At 41.6% G+C, this 14,633-nt stretch overlaps 2 protein-coding genes across 8 annotated transcripts in view; one reads left to right on the top strand and one right to left on the bottom strand.

The window, feature by feature from the left end:
* The window catches only part of LOC141419803 (uncharacterized), a 632,676-nt gene that overhangs the window by 467,023 nt on the left and 151,020 nt on the right, over positions 1-14,633 (bottom strand). The gene's annotated exons all lie outside the window — the stretch shown is intronic.
* LOC109675952 (gametocyte-specific factor 1-like) overlaps positions 9,529-14,633 on the top strand; it is a 30,425-nt gene continuing 25,320 nt past the window's right edge. For 4 of the 7 annotated variants that reach the window (XR_012444536.1, XM_074063539.1, XM_074063537.1 and 1 more), the window contains exon 1: positions 13,145-13,299. The gene's annotated coding sequence lies outside the window, so the exon portion shown is untranslated. Of the gene's footprint in view, positions 9,667-13,139; positions 13,300-14,633 lie in introns of those variants that run through there. The other 3 variants (XR_012444534.1, XR_012444535.1, XR_012444533.1) reach the window with 3 other exon arrangements.

The raw sequence follows: 14,633 nt of genomic DNA, 5'->3' as shown, positions 1-14,633 counted from the left end.
GGTAATTTTGGAGATGGAGGTCTCTGGAACTGTTTTCCCAGGCTGGCCTCGAACTTTTGTCCTCCCAAGTAGCTAGCAATACAGGCCTGGGCCACTGGCACCTGGTTTTGATTTTTTTATTAGCATATACTGTATTTGTTCAGCTGGATACATTGTGATGTGATGTTTACATATGTGCTTACAATATATTTTAGTTAGATTTACCCAGGCCATCATTCTCCCTCGCCCCTCTAATCCCCTTCTTAGAACAATTTTAACAAGTTTTCAGTTCTTCCATTTTAATATGTGAATACACAATACACCCACCAGTCTCTCTCTGTTACTTTTGGCATTGGCTTGCTCTTGTTTTTCTAAGAATCTGAGAGGTGTATGTATCATCAGATTATTTATCTGAGGTCTCTCTTAATTTTCTGATGTGGGTGCTCATGGCTATAAACTTCCCTTTGAAGGCTACTTTGGCTGTGTCCCACAGATTCGGGTAAGTTATGTCTTCATTTTTATGTGAAACTTGGAATTTCTTTCTTGACTCATTGTCCTTCAAAAGTGTATTGTTCAGTCACCATGTATTTGAATGGTTTCTGTGGTTTTCCTTGCTATTGGGTTCTAATTTTATTCTGTTATGGTCTGTTAGGATACAGGGAATTGTTTAAAATTTAATTATTTTTGTATTTGTTGAGGTTTGTTTTATGACTTAGGATGTGATCTATTTTGGAGGAAGTTCCATGGCCTGTTGAGACAAATGTGTACAATGAAATTCACAAATGTCTTTTAAGTTCCACTTTCATCTATGGTATTGTTTAGTTCTAGGATATGTTTGTTGATTTTTTTTTTTTCCTTTTCTTTTGGTCTGGATGTTCTGTCCATGGAAGAGAGATCTCTGACTGTGATTGTATCTGGTCCTGTCTGTTGCTTTAAGCTCACAGGTGTTTGTTTTATGAACTTGGGGGCACTGATGTTCTGTGCATATGTAGTTAAAATTGTCATAACTTCTTGCTGGATTGTTCCCTTTATTAGTATGTGGTGATCTTCTTTATCTCTTCTGACTGATTTATGCATAAAATCTGCTTTGTCTGATAGGCGAATACCTCCTCCTGCTTGCTTTCTGTTTCCACGTGCCTGGGAAATCTTGCGCTGACCTTTTACTTTGTTTATGTCTTTGGTTGTGAGGTGTGTTTCTTGTAGACAACAAATTGTTGGATCTTGCTTTTTTGATCCAAACAGACAATCCATGTCTTTTAGATTGGAAAGTTAAGTCCGTTTACATTTAGGGTTGTGATTGAGAGTTGTTTACTGATTCCTGTGTTTTTATTGCAGTCATGTTGACTGTTCTTTACTTTTGGCTTTGTTCAGGTTTGGGTTTTACTTGTTTGTTGAGTTGATCATGCTTGCTACTTTCCTAACTGTTGCAGGTTTGTCAGTAGCCATTTTGAGTTTTATTCTTTCCTAGCCTCTCCTCTTATCTGTGATTGTTTCTTGTTCTCTTCCATGTGAATCATTCCTTTGAGTGTCCTTCATAATGCAGGATTGATGGACATTGAACTGCTCTAAGTTATTCTTGTCTTGGAAGAGCCTTATTTCTCCATCGAGGCTTAAGGACAGCTTTGTTGGATAAAGTATTCTTGGTTGTCAGGTACTCTCTCTCAGAGCCTGAATTGTATTGCTGCTTGCTTTCCTGACTTTCAGTGCTTGTGCTGAGAGGTCTCAGGTGATTCTTACGTATGTAAGCTGTCATTTTTCTCATGAAGATTTCAATATCCTTTCTTTGTTCTCTAGGATCGACATTTTAATTATGATGTATCATGGGGTTGTTCTTTTTCTGATCACGTCTATTTGGATTTTCAAATGCCTCCAGTGTCTGTATCGTTTATAGATTTTGGGAAATTTTCTGCTAAAGATTTCATTAAGTAAGTTTCCTGTGCCTTTAGTTTGTATTTCATCTCCTTCTTCCATCCCATGAATTCTCAGGTTTGGTCTTTTGTTTGTGTCCCAGAGTTCTTGTGTGTCATTTTTTTTTTTTAATCTTTATGATTGTTTGCATGAAGTAATTCCTCGATCTAGTTCTCCACCTATAATATTCTTTCTTCTGTTTGATCTTGTCTGAGGTTTTCATTTTTAGCATTTCTACTTGGTTATTTTCCATGATTTCCATTTTGTTACTGAATTCCTTTTCCGTGTTGCTGACTTTCTTGTCTAAGTCTTGGATCAATTTTCGAACTTCATTTATCTCTTTATTTGAATCCTCTTTCTGCTCACTGATAATTTTTATTAGTAGTCTTCTGAATTCTCTCTCTGACATTTTGTCCAGTTCATTATCTTTGGATTCAGATGTTGGAATTGAGACATTTCCGTGGGTTTTCATGTTTAAATTACTGTGCTGTGTTTTACACATCTGTCGATCTTAAGTCTCCTTTTCTTCCTTGGGTGAGTAGAGAACCTACCACAGTAGCAAGATTAACAGTTCAGCAATAAAACAAGTAAGGAACAATTGGAACCCTTATCTGTCTCCCCAGTAAGGTTGCATGGGGGCAAAATTCTGTTTCCCAGAGCAATGATCTGGGAAAGATCATTTTAACCAGGTTGAAAGGTGTGAGGACTGGAAATTGAGTCTTTGTGGGGGTTGGGTGTGGGGAAGGTAGGGAAGTGGGATGATGAGAAGGGGGAGGTTGATGTAAGAGATAATGGTATGAGAGAGCTCTATATATTTATAACTGGGAAATAGAGAATGGCTTGGGAGATAGCGTGAAGGGAAAGTAAATGAAAGAAAGAGAGCTAGAGGGAAAAAAAAAAGATTTCAACAATTAGAAATCAAGGTTAAAAAAAGAGAAGAGAAAAACAGCCAAACAAGTACCGATTGGATGAAGGGAAACAAACAAAGAAACAAAGACAAAATTTAAAACAAAACAAAAAACAAAACAAGAATCAAACACGCAGACAAACAAGCAAACAAAACCACTTCTGTTTCTTGTTGGAGAGATACATGTTTGTCCTTCTTGCCCCAGTTGTTTTGCAAACAGCTTCAGAAAGGCTGAGTTGTACCTGTAGCTTTGGGTGTAGCACGGGCATCAAGGAAGTGCCGCTGAGCCAGTGTGATTTATCCATTCCAGGCGAATTCTCTTGAAGAGCCCTGTGAGTTTTTTGGGTCTCCATGGCCTCTGAAGATGGGGAACTGGTGGTGGTGAGACTTCCTGTGGAAATGTGGAGTGGCAAGGCCACTCCTTCTGTGAGTTTGGGGGGCAGATAGCTTGAGAGGGCAGGGCCACCACCTTCTGTGCCTTTTGCTGATTTTCAGATAGTTTAAGTCAGTACATCCTTCTCTTTTTGTCTGCCTCTGTTGGCAGACTGCCAAGCAGACACTGGTTTACAGACCTGTAATGACGCCAGGCTACAATGTTTTAAATCTCAGATTTGCTCAGTCAGGAGCTTGTTGCTTCTGGCTTGCAATCAAGCAGCTACTCTAATTGGAGTTCTCGGTTAGTGGGGGCTGTGTGTTTGGTTTTTAAATTGACCTTATTATTCAGTGGGGCTTTTGTGGCAGGATTGGATGGGGCTTCTGACCTTTGGGAGGTTTTGCAGTTTTTCTGCCTGTTATGTTCTGTCTCTGGTGGCAGGATTCCACAAGCGCATTGTAGGTGGGAAATCCAGCAATCTCTGATCTGTGATTTTTTTAAATCTTCCTGAATTGGCATTCTTCAAGGAGGCCGGTCTTCAAGGAGCTTCAGATAATCTGCGTTCTCTGGAGCAAAAGCTTGGTGCTTTGCTTTGGAGATTGTCCTCAGGCAGCTAGGCAGGGCTTTTCTAGTTCCCTATTTCAGCCTCCTTAAGTTTCTCAACTTGCTGCAAGTCAAGGCCTTTCAGTAGCCAGGTGTCTCAACATGGCAGACTCAGCAAAGGGGTTGTCCTGTTTTGCAACTGGCCTGTGGCACAGGGGGAAAATGAGTATCTCACGATATCCCTGCACATTGGGGTTAGGATTTGAGGTTGGCATAAATATTCTCCCGGAGCTAGTTTGGCCAGTCTGTTGCAGCAGCTGCTTGGCTTACCTTGAGTTGGAGGTTTTGGCTTCCCCTTCACCCAGGGGGAGCAGGGACAGGTGCTGCAAGCTGTTTTCTCTGTCACCTTTTTGACTCACTGTTGTTTTTCAGATATCCTATCCCTCCTTTTGTATCTCCTGTGCTGTCCTCTCTTTGACTCTTCTGTATTTAGTCTCTTCTTTATCCAGACTCTTCATCATGGGGGCTGGTGGAGAAAGCTTCTACCACCTCTGCCATGGTGCTGCCGCAGAGCTATAGGTTTAAATAGTCAAACTGGAGATTGGGGGAGAGAGAGGTATGCATAGTTCTTAAGCAGTTTGGTCACAGGCGTGTTTGGGCTGGATCATTATCTCAGCCCTTGTTTTGGGAGTGTTATGGGAAACTCGAACGGAGACACGGGACTCTGAGGCAAGGAAGCCATGCTTTATTGTGCCGGCACAGACTCAGCGGACTAGTGCCCAAAGGCTGAGCCCTGAGAACAAAGGGCTCTCACCTTACGTACCCTTGCAAGCAAGGTATAGAGGCAATAAAATTGAAAAACAAGGTTTCTATGCAAGTGCTAGTGCCCTTCTACCCCTAGTGTTACATGACCTTCTTCACGTTTGGATTCTGCTGGTTTTATCTCTCTGCTGTGCCATCCCTTCCCCCCTGCTACTTTATCAGAACACAGGCCTGTCTGTTTCTCTGCTGGTCCTTCTCCCTGCTACATCATTCCCCCGCTTTGATGCTTGGACCCACCTAGGGTCAAAGAGCATCATCTTGATTTAGGGGATCGTATTTCCATAGCATAATTACATGGGACGCCGTTTTTCTCTGAACTGTGACCTCGATGAGGCTGGAGACGGACCTTACAATCGGGGGGCCAGGCAGGGCAAAACCAGGCAAGCCCCTAAGATCAAAAGCATAACACTTATGAGGGTTTTGAATCCCCCCCAAAGTTGAAAACCATCCTCCAAATAATTCTCTGGGGTTCAAACCTTTCCAAGTCTGGACTGGGACCTGGGTGATTTTTCTCCTTCTGTCTGTGATTTCTTCTATGACCTTTCCTTCATCATTTACCTGTAAGCAGCAGTTGCCTAGGTTAAATTTTCCACAAACTCCTCCCTCGGAAGCAAGCAAATAGTCTTAAGGCCAAGCGGTTCCCTTTTCCCTGCCTCCCTCCCACTTGGCCCATCAGGGTGGATGATGCCACCATGCAAAAGACCGCCTATAGTCATGGACTGTCAGAATTACTGTTGTCTAAATGGATGTACTACTGAGCGCAATCTGCAGAGTCAAGGACATTCCAATAAAACCCCAATGTCATTCCTTACAGAAATAGGAGAATCAATCCTGGAATTCATATAGAGACTTATAAAAGGTTCCCAAATAGCCAAAGAAATCCTGAGCAAAAACAGTAATGCTGAAGGTATCACACTACCCAACTTCAAATGTTCTACAGAGCCAAAGTAATAAAAACCACCCTAGTTCTGAGTAAAAAAAGTGACACACAGACCAAAAAAATCAGAGACCCAGAAATAAACTGACACAAGTACCAGCCATCTGACTTCTGACAAAGGAGTGAAAAACACATCTCAGGATAAAACCAAAACAAAAACAAAAATAAAGAAAAACAGCCTCTTCAATAAATGGTGTTGGGACAACTGAACATCCACATATAGAAGACTGAAATTTAACACCTATCACTCACCCTGTACAAAAATCAATTCAAAGTAGATCAAATGATCTTAACATTAAGGCCTGAAACTTTGAAACCACTAGCAAAATAAAGGGAAAATACTTGAAGATCTAGGTATAGGCAATGAATAACTTTCTGACTGTGACTCTAATAGCCCTGAAAAATAAGACAATAAAAGCAAGACTTGATAAAAAGAGATAGTACAAAAGTTTAGACGCTTCCACACAAAGGAAAGAATTACCAGAATGAAGATGACAACCCACAGAATGGGAGAAAATCTTTGCAAGTTATTCAACAGACAATTCATCAATGTCTACAACATGTGAAGAGCTGAAAAAACTTAAACACCAAAAGAATCACACAATTAATAAATGAGCAAATGAAACGGACAGACCGCTCTCAAAAGAAGATATACAAATGACCAGTGAATGTATGAAGAAATGTTCAACATCCTTAGCCATAAGGAAATGTAAATCAAAGTGACAGTGAGACTCCATCTCACCCCAATCAAAATCATTCTCATCAAGAAAAAAAAAAAAAAGGACAGAAACAGCAATCGCCATGCTGAGCCCAATTAAAACAGCAAATATTGCAAGTTTTCTCTCGTATGTGTAATTTAGACCTAAGACTGGTGATGATGACGATGTTACAGGAACATGAGCTTGTAGAAGGGGGCGTCTCTGACAGGACTAACCAGCAAGACAGAGGAGCAGGAAGATGTTACTTGGTGGCCAACATGACTGACATACATTGTATATATGAAAACAGCACAGGAAACTCACTGCATACTGTTTTTAAAAAGCAGGAGGCAGGTTACAAGAGTATGTATGAAAAATAACACAATGAAACATCTATGCACAATTAATTTATTCTGATAAAAATACTGCCAGAAGCCAGTGGCTCATGCCTATAATCCTACCTACTCCGGAGGCAAAGCTCAGGAGGATCGGTGTACAAAGCCGGCCCCCACAAACAGTATTTGAGATCCAACTGGAGAATACTCAACATATAAAATGGCTGGTGGAGTGGCTCAAGGGGTAGAGTGCCTGCCCTGGCAACTGTGAGACCCTGAGTTCAAACCCCAGCACCACTTAAAAAAAAGAAAAAAAAATGGGGGAGGTATTCTGAGCGCCTACATAAATTTGTAGCTGGTTCCCAAACTCTTGACATTGGCTTTTGTTCTGTCTTGGAGAGGCACTCAGCTCCTCTGGCTAACTGCTGCACTCCCATAGAAAAGGAGAGAATTCTCACTGCCATCAGTAGAAAAGCAGATGAGACATTTTCCAGAAATTCTCGGGACCACCAACCTGGGACTGCTAGTACCTCTGCTACTAGTTGGGACAACACATGCCAGGTGGGATGTGGTGCAGGGAGCATGCAAAAGACAGCTAACATGCTAGAGGCAATCTTTCTTGGAATGAGATCAAGGATTGTTAAGCCTGTAAACTATGACAGTGTAGGGAGAATTTTTCAGAAAGAGAAAGAAAGCCCTATCCTATGCCATATTATGACAGTGTGTAGAGGAAGGAAGCTTTTAGGACGTACACCAGCAATGATCCCACCTCTAGAGAGGGTGCTGCCCTCCTGGGCCAGTACTCAGTCTGTCCCAGATATCGGGTGCATACTTCAGAAATTGTTCTTGGGACCACAGAATAACAAAACCAAGCTGAGATGATGTATACTGCTTTTCTGGTCTGTAAGGGACAGAGTAAGGAAAAGAGGCAGGTCAAAGTTGTGGTTTCCATGATAGGGAAGGCCTTCAAGATCCATCTAAGTCCCTTTGAAATGCTCTGAGGGAGGCCATGTCTCGCCAATGACTTGGTGATAGATCCTGATGGAAAAATCTTCTAAGATATAAAAAAGACCTCGAAACATATCAAGCAATCTTAGGAACTGAGAAACAAGGTTCTACTGCCCCCTCTCCTCCCCGCCCAAAAAAAAAAAAAAGAGGAGGACCTCAGAATTAACAAGGAAAACAGGTGTTGATCAAGTCCTGGAAAGAAGGAACCCCAGCTGATCAACTCCAGCCCAATTAGAAGGGTCCCTACCCAGTGATACTGGCCTTTCCCATGGCCATCAAACTACAAGGAATGGATAGAAGGATTCATCTTTCCAAGGCTAAGCAAGTGACAGGGGAACCTTCTGCTGACCAAGTACAGCCTGAGGACATTTACTCCTGCAAGCCAATAGAAGGCCTAAAACATCTCTTCTGGAGGGACCAAGAAGCTTCACCACAGGAAATCCGTAAGAGATTTATATGCCTATTCCGTTCACTCCTCTTCCACACACAATGGGTCCCACACCGAGGACTTCTCCGTTTAGGCATACTTCTGATATGGTTTACCCGGCTGTGCCTAGGCCTCTCCCAACCCACTTCCAAAATTCAACTGTCCTGTTTACCCCAAAACTCTTAAGACTCCTCCTTCAACTGTTCAGCCTGTTTTTCTCCTGGGACTAATACCTGGTGTTAAGTCATCCCTTAGCGGTATCTTTTAATTCTACCTATCAACTAACTACCCTAAATATCACACACCAACTTCTAAATAAAACAAACCCTGAATTAGCCAAGAGTTGCTGGCTGTGCCTTTCTCTAGCGAGTGCACGGTCCTCCCAGTTACAGAAAGACTGTGGGACCTCAGCAATATGTCCCTTTACCCAAGATGTCAAGGAGACCAGCCTATCCAATCTGTAATTCTAAATGATCTCTATAATTTCCAAATCTCAAAAACCTCAAAAAAGGCCTCGAGTGGGGCTGGAGACATGGCTCAACCGGAACAGCACCTGCCCTGCCAAGCCCAAAGTCCTGAGTTAAAACACTAGTCCCCCAAAGAAACAAATAAATTAAACAAAATACACACAAAAAAGTCCAACAGCAAACTGTGACTGCCAAAATATGCTCTGTGCATTAGATGCACAGGTAATTTCTTCTTGGGAGAACTGTGAAGAGTCACTCATCATTGACTACTCGTCACTTCCCAAATGCAACAATCCCAGAGTGGCTTCCTCTGGACACCAAAAGATGTATCTCCTGCCCCGCCCCACCCCACCCCCACCACTGGGAAAGTAAAACTACTGGGGCTACTTTGGCTGAAACCTTGTCACATGGGAAAATGAGAATAATAAATATAAATTTGCTCTTATGTTTTCCACAGAGCTCAACTTCTGATAGTCGTTAGGAGTCTTCTTCCTGGGTGGGACTAAGTCCTATCGATGTTTACCCTCTAACTGGACAGGCATCCCTGTAGCCAGGTACACCTGTCCACTAATGGAGACAATGCGCCCAAATAATCAGTCCTTAAGTCCCCCAGACAAAAAAGGGCCATTCAGTTCATCCCTCTCCTATATGGGATGGGGATAACTGCAGAAGTAGGTACCCTCTTATATTATCGATAATTACCCAAAGACTTTTCCGACAGCCTGGAAGAAAAAAGCAAAAACACTGGTCATGCTTCAGAGTCAAAATGACTCTCTGGCAGCTGTCATTCTTCAAAACAGGAGAAGATTAAATCCTCTCACAGTTGTGAAAGGTAGATTTTCCTGAAGAAAGAATGTTGTTTTAGTGTAAAATCACCTGAGTTTAAGCAGAAAGACAGCAAAAAAGTTAGCTGACAGGGCTTCCACAAGTTGACAGCTATTATCCAAATCCTGGGGATCATGGTTTAAGATTCTGAATTGGGCATCCTAGCTGTTGCCTCTGGTAAGGTCCCTTCTGATGCTTCTATTCGTCGGGGCCTTGCCTGCTGAACTTGCTAACCAGATCTATCTTTTCTAGAATCAAGGCCTTTAAGGCTCAAGTCTTGATGCAAGAGGGTTCTGTTGCATCTGTTCATCTCTGCAAATGGCTGAGATCCCCATGAGCAGACATGAGCATGCTGGGCAAAGATTCAGATGTCAGGAACCATCTGGTGACCAAATGAGTCCTGAGAGAAAGAGACAGACGTGCAATTTCCGTGATAGGTAAGTTCTATCAGGGTCTGTAGCGCCTTGGCAGCTTCAAAAACAGATGCAGAGGATAGATACGTCCCCTCCCTCAACAGTCCCCCGAAAAGATTTTTTGAGACACTGTCTAACAGGGGAAACTTGGGGCAGGCTAGTAACAGGGAAAGAAAAAAGCCATCACGGGACACCTCAGCAAAAGCTCGCTCCACGCTGAATTCCTCCTTGTCCCTGCCCAGTATCATCCTGGGACATCTCCTCTAATGGTCACTGCAACTGCAAATTCTTTTTCAATTGTAAATTCCGTTGCAGCAGTAGGTTCCCCAAAAGACAAGGGAGGCTCTTGGCCAGTTCAGACTGGAAAACGGTGCATGCCTAGTAAAGGGAAATCGGTCTTCAATTTGACCTCTCAGGTAAAGCTATCCACTTAAGACCTTTGACTATTGGTTTCATCTCACACATACAATTATTAGCATATGCACATAGGCAGAATGCCATGTCATGTAACAAGACCTTGTGAATAGTACCTGTCAGTTATCCAAAATCCCTCCTGCAAAGACTGGCCAGATTATTCCTATCCCTTGCCCTTAAAACTTATAAACTGCCCTTTAAAAAGAGATCTGGGATTCTGTGACATCTGCCGGAGCTCACTGCCTTCTCTTTCGTGGCACCTATACCTTCTTTTCCCTTCAATAAAAGTTTGCTACTGTAACAGCGAGGAAGACCAAAGAAAGAAATAAGCAAGTCCGTGTTCTGATAATGTAGTCGGGGGTGGGGGGGTGGGGGGAGGGTAAGGGGGAAGATGACCTACCAGGGAGATAAAACTTAAAAAATCTAAATGTAAAACCCCAGTATACCACTGGGGGGGGGGACTATCAACTTTATGTGTGTGTTTAAGTTGACTATAATTTAAAAACTGCCTAAAAACTTATCTAAGGTTACAATTTAGTGTGCTGATGTAAAACTGAAACTTAATTCTCTGTATCTATAATAATGTCTATCTTAGTATTTTTCTGTTCTCAAGTAACATCTATAAAAACTGACTGAAAAAAAATTTTTTTTTTCATTACTGGGGCTTGATCTCAAGGCGTACACCTTGAGCTACTCCACTGGCCCATTTTCTTTTTTTGTGAAGGGTTTTGTGATCCTCCTGGGTAGCTAGGACTATAGGCATGAGCCACCGCTGCCCACCCCTGCAGTGTTTCTTTATATATACCTTCCAATGGACAAATACAAGAAACTAGGTCCAATAGCAGAATGCAGAAAAAATTAAGGGGGTCCCAGCAGAGGGTCTTCACAGCATCCAGTTAGCCCAGGCAAGTCACTGTTTCCAGTCAACTGCTGCTTGTTGCCAGAGACTGGCCACCTGTTTCTGAGGTATCAGTGGCATCACGAATGACCTCAGACTGGTTGACATAAAACAGCATTTTTCTGTCGAAGTATGAGCACACTGTCAACATGGTTTTGAGCGTTGACCTGTGTAAAGGAATGTAGCCTTTGGGAGACAAAAGTGAGACATACAGATACATACACATGGGCCAATGGTTATCAGCTTGAGAAGTAAAACCAAGGAATCTTTGGGGTAGACACGGGCTGTAGTAAACCTACAAAAAACTGGGTGCGGGGACAAAGGTTTGCATGGTTAAATAGTTCCAGCCACAGATCATCAGGTGTGTTCCAGCTGACCAGTGTTTCAGTTCTTGTATTGGCAGAGGTTTTGGGGTTGTATCTGGGGGGGGGGGGTGGTCCATCCTGAGAAGGATCTACTATTGGGGTAGTGTGAGTCTGTTGTCATGAAGATTTTATTTTTTGTCCTTCCTTATTTCCAAGGTGATTGCAGAGAGAATTGCTCAGAGCAAAGACAGATACAAAGTGGAGAGATGCCATGTTTTTTCCTATTCTTAGTTAATTTGTGGACCCAAGTCAGGAGTCAGTGCTTTTCAGCAAAAGCAGTTTAAGTACCTCTTATAATTTTTTTATGTTTGAACTTTTTTTTTTTTTAAAGCTTGAGGGAATTGGGTTTTTTGGGGGCAGTGATAAAATTAGTACAGAACAGGACAGAGGAGTGACAGCTAAATCAAAAGTACTTGTTTAAGTCTAAAACTATAAACATTATTATAAAGTAGAAAACAGAGGGAGTAAATGTATCCAGTTAAATAAACTGTGTAGTGGAACCCATTTAAAAATAATTCCATGAGCATAAACTATTAAAAGATACATTTGGAGCCTGATAGCAATAGTCACTTTTCTCTCTAGAAGGACTTGGCAAAAAAGTATGAGTTTGCCCTCTGTGAGGGGTGCCTGCTAGAGCTTGGATATGTAGTAAGCATGGGTAAGAACACTTTTTTAAAAAATCCTCTTGGCTTTGGTTAACTTTTGTGAAGTCTGGCACAGGTGACTCGATCTGGATTGTGATAGCTCTCCCGCTTTGTCTCCAGACCGTTTGTCTCTGAAGAGTCTCCTCAAAAGATTTTGCCAATTAACCATTTTGGCTAAAGAAAGTCCCTCATCGCAGGGGAATAACTTTATCTTGGATGGTTTGATCTGGTCCCAAGTTGGAGGCAGGTCAGGTGAGAGTCAGTGCCAGTAAGACCCCTTTGGTCTTAGGACTGCTCCAGATCTCAGGACTGGCCCATTCATGGTGATTCTTCCCAGTGCTCCTCTCCTGGTTCATTCTGAACAAAAAAACAACTTTAGATTTGGACAAACCTGACCCAAAACACCCCTGCTGGTGTAACCAGTAGCAACACACCAACAGCAGACTCCCAGAAAACTAGTCCTGAGTGCCGTGCAGAGCTGAACTAGTGGAAAGTGCATCCAGGCTCAAGAAAATAAGCAGCCTGCTTGGAATTTCTGAAAGTACTGGCAAAAACAAAGCCAGATAGGAAGACTAGAATAAATGATTAACCCTTCAGCGACCAGATGATACTGTTTGCTAACAAGCATCAAGAGTTTTCACGAAAACATGCCCTCACTTAGCAGTCAAAATAAACTAACCAGACGGTAATCAGCATGGCAGAATGCTTAGATTTCGATTTTTAAGTTTTACTGATGTATTTATTTACTTAAAATTTTAACATGTATTATTTTTACATAGTAATGGGGCTCACAGTCTGAGATTTCAATAGACAGAGCATGCACTAACCTAATCCTGTCATTCTGTATCCACTCCACCCCTTGCCAACATCTACTAATTATTATTTTCCATTCAAGTTACCTTTTAAAAACTTACGCACATGATAGGTGTCTTTCTGTGCTTTACTTACTTCACTTAAAATAAGGTCCTCCGTCTTCACCCACTTTTCTACAAGTGACATGATTTCATTCTATTCCACGGCTAAATAATATTCCATTTTGTATATATCCTGTTATTTCCCTCACCCATTCATCTGCTGATGGGCACCAGGCTGAGTCCGTATCTACACTATCGTAGACAGGTTTTTAAGTATTGACTCGAGGTGTGTTTGTGGTATACTGATTTCCTTTCCTCCAAGGACAGAACCAGTAATGGAGTAAAGCTGGATCACATGCCACATCTCATTTTCAGTTTATTGAGGAATATCCATACAGTTCTTCCCAAAAATTCACCAAGCAATGATGAAGAATGCATCAAACTTTTACATCACTTTGGAGAGCATGGACACTCTAAGACTAGTAAGTTGTCCAGTCCATGAACAAGGGAAGGCTTTCCAAGTTTTTATGTTTCCTTCAGTTTCTTTCCTGGGTGCTTCGTAAGTTTTATTGCAGAGGTCTTTCACTTTCTTGGGTAAATATAAACCTAGTGCGGCATGTGGGAGGAAGGAAGGGGGGGAGAGGGTTGGTAACTATTGTGAAAGGGATTGTTTCACAAGTTCTTTCTCAGCAGCTTGATTACTGCTGTATGAAAACTTCACTAATTTCTGTATGTTGAATTTTTGTATCCTGGAATATTACTGCCAGTTCTCGTAGTCTTTTCGTGGGGGCTGTAGGTTTTTCTGTGTAAGAATCATGTCTTCTGCCAGAATGGATAATTTGACTCCCTTCCTTCTAATACGCCTTTTGTTTCTTTCTCTGGCTTAGTTACTCTACGTAAAACTCACTGCTATCTTGAGTAAGAGTGGTGAAACTATTATGTACCAACTCTTAAAGGTAACCCCTTCAGCTTTCTCGCGACTGATACAGTGTTGGCTGTGTGTTTGTCGTGTTTAGCCTTTATGATGTTGATGCATGACTTTCATGCCTAAATTTGCTCCATTTTCTCTATTTCATGAAGTGATGGTGAATATCATCAAAGCATTTTCTACAACTGCCGAGCCAATCGGGATCTTTACCCTTCGTTCTGTTGATGTGACATATTATTGTTACTAGTTTGCATACATTGAACCATCCTTGCGTGTCTCTGATGAAACCAGTTTAGTCATGCTATATGATCTGTATGATGTCTTACTGAAAATGATTTGATCATATTTGGTTGAATTTCTGCATGTAAGTTCATAAGGGATATTGGTCTACAAGTCTGTTTTCTTTCTGAGTAATTGTCTGCTTTTGGTAGCAGGGTAACACTGGCTGTGTAGGAACAAGTCTGAAAGGGCCTTCTCTTTTTCAATTCTATGGCATAGTTTGAGAAGAAGTGGTGTTCCTTCTTTAAAAAGTTGATAGAATTTGCTAGCAGACTGATCCAATCCTTGAACTTTTGTTTCTGAGAGACATTTTTATCACTGATTCAGTGTCTTCATGCTTCATTTTTAGTGGTTAAATTTCCAGGTATTTATTTCCTAAGGCTTTCCTAGTGGTTAGCATGGTCTGTTCATAATTCTGTCTGATAATGCCTTTTATCTCCATAGTATCCATTAAAATGTATCCTTTTAAATCTTTCATGAATCTGTTTGTTCTCTCGATTTTTCTTAATCTAGGTATAGCTTTGCAGGTTTTTTTCCTTACCTTTTCAAAGCCCACTGGCATTTTATAATATTTTTGTCAGTCTATTTAATTCTACTCAGATCTTTGTT

This window comes from Castor canadensis, chromosome X (assembly GCF_047511655.1).
Source record: "Castor canadensis chromosome X, mCasCan1.hap1v2, whole genome shotgun sequence".
In the NCBI taxonomy this organism is placed as follows: domain Eukaryota; kingdom Metazoa; phylum Chordata; class Mammalia; order Rodentia; family Castoridae; genus Castor; species Castor canadensis.
The sequence above is the reverse complement of the archived record's forward strand: the minus strand, read 5'-3'. Positions and strand labels throughout refer to the sequence as shown.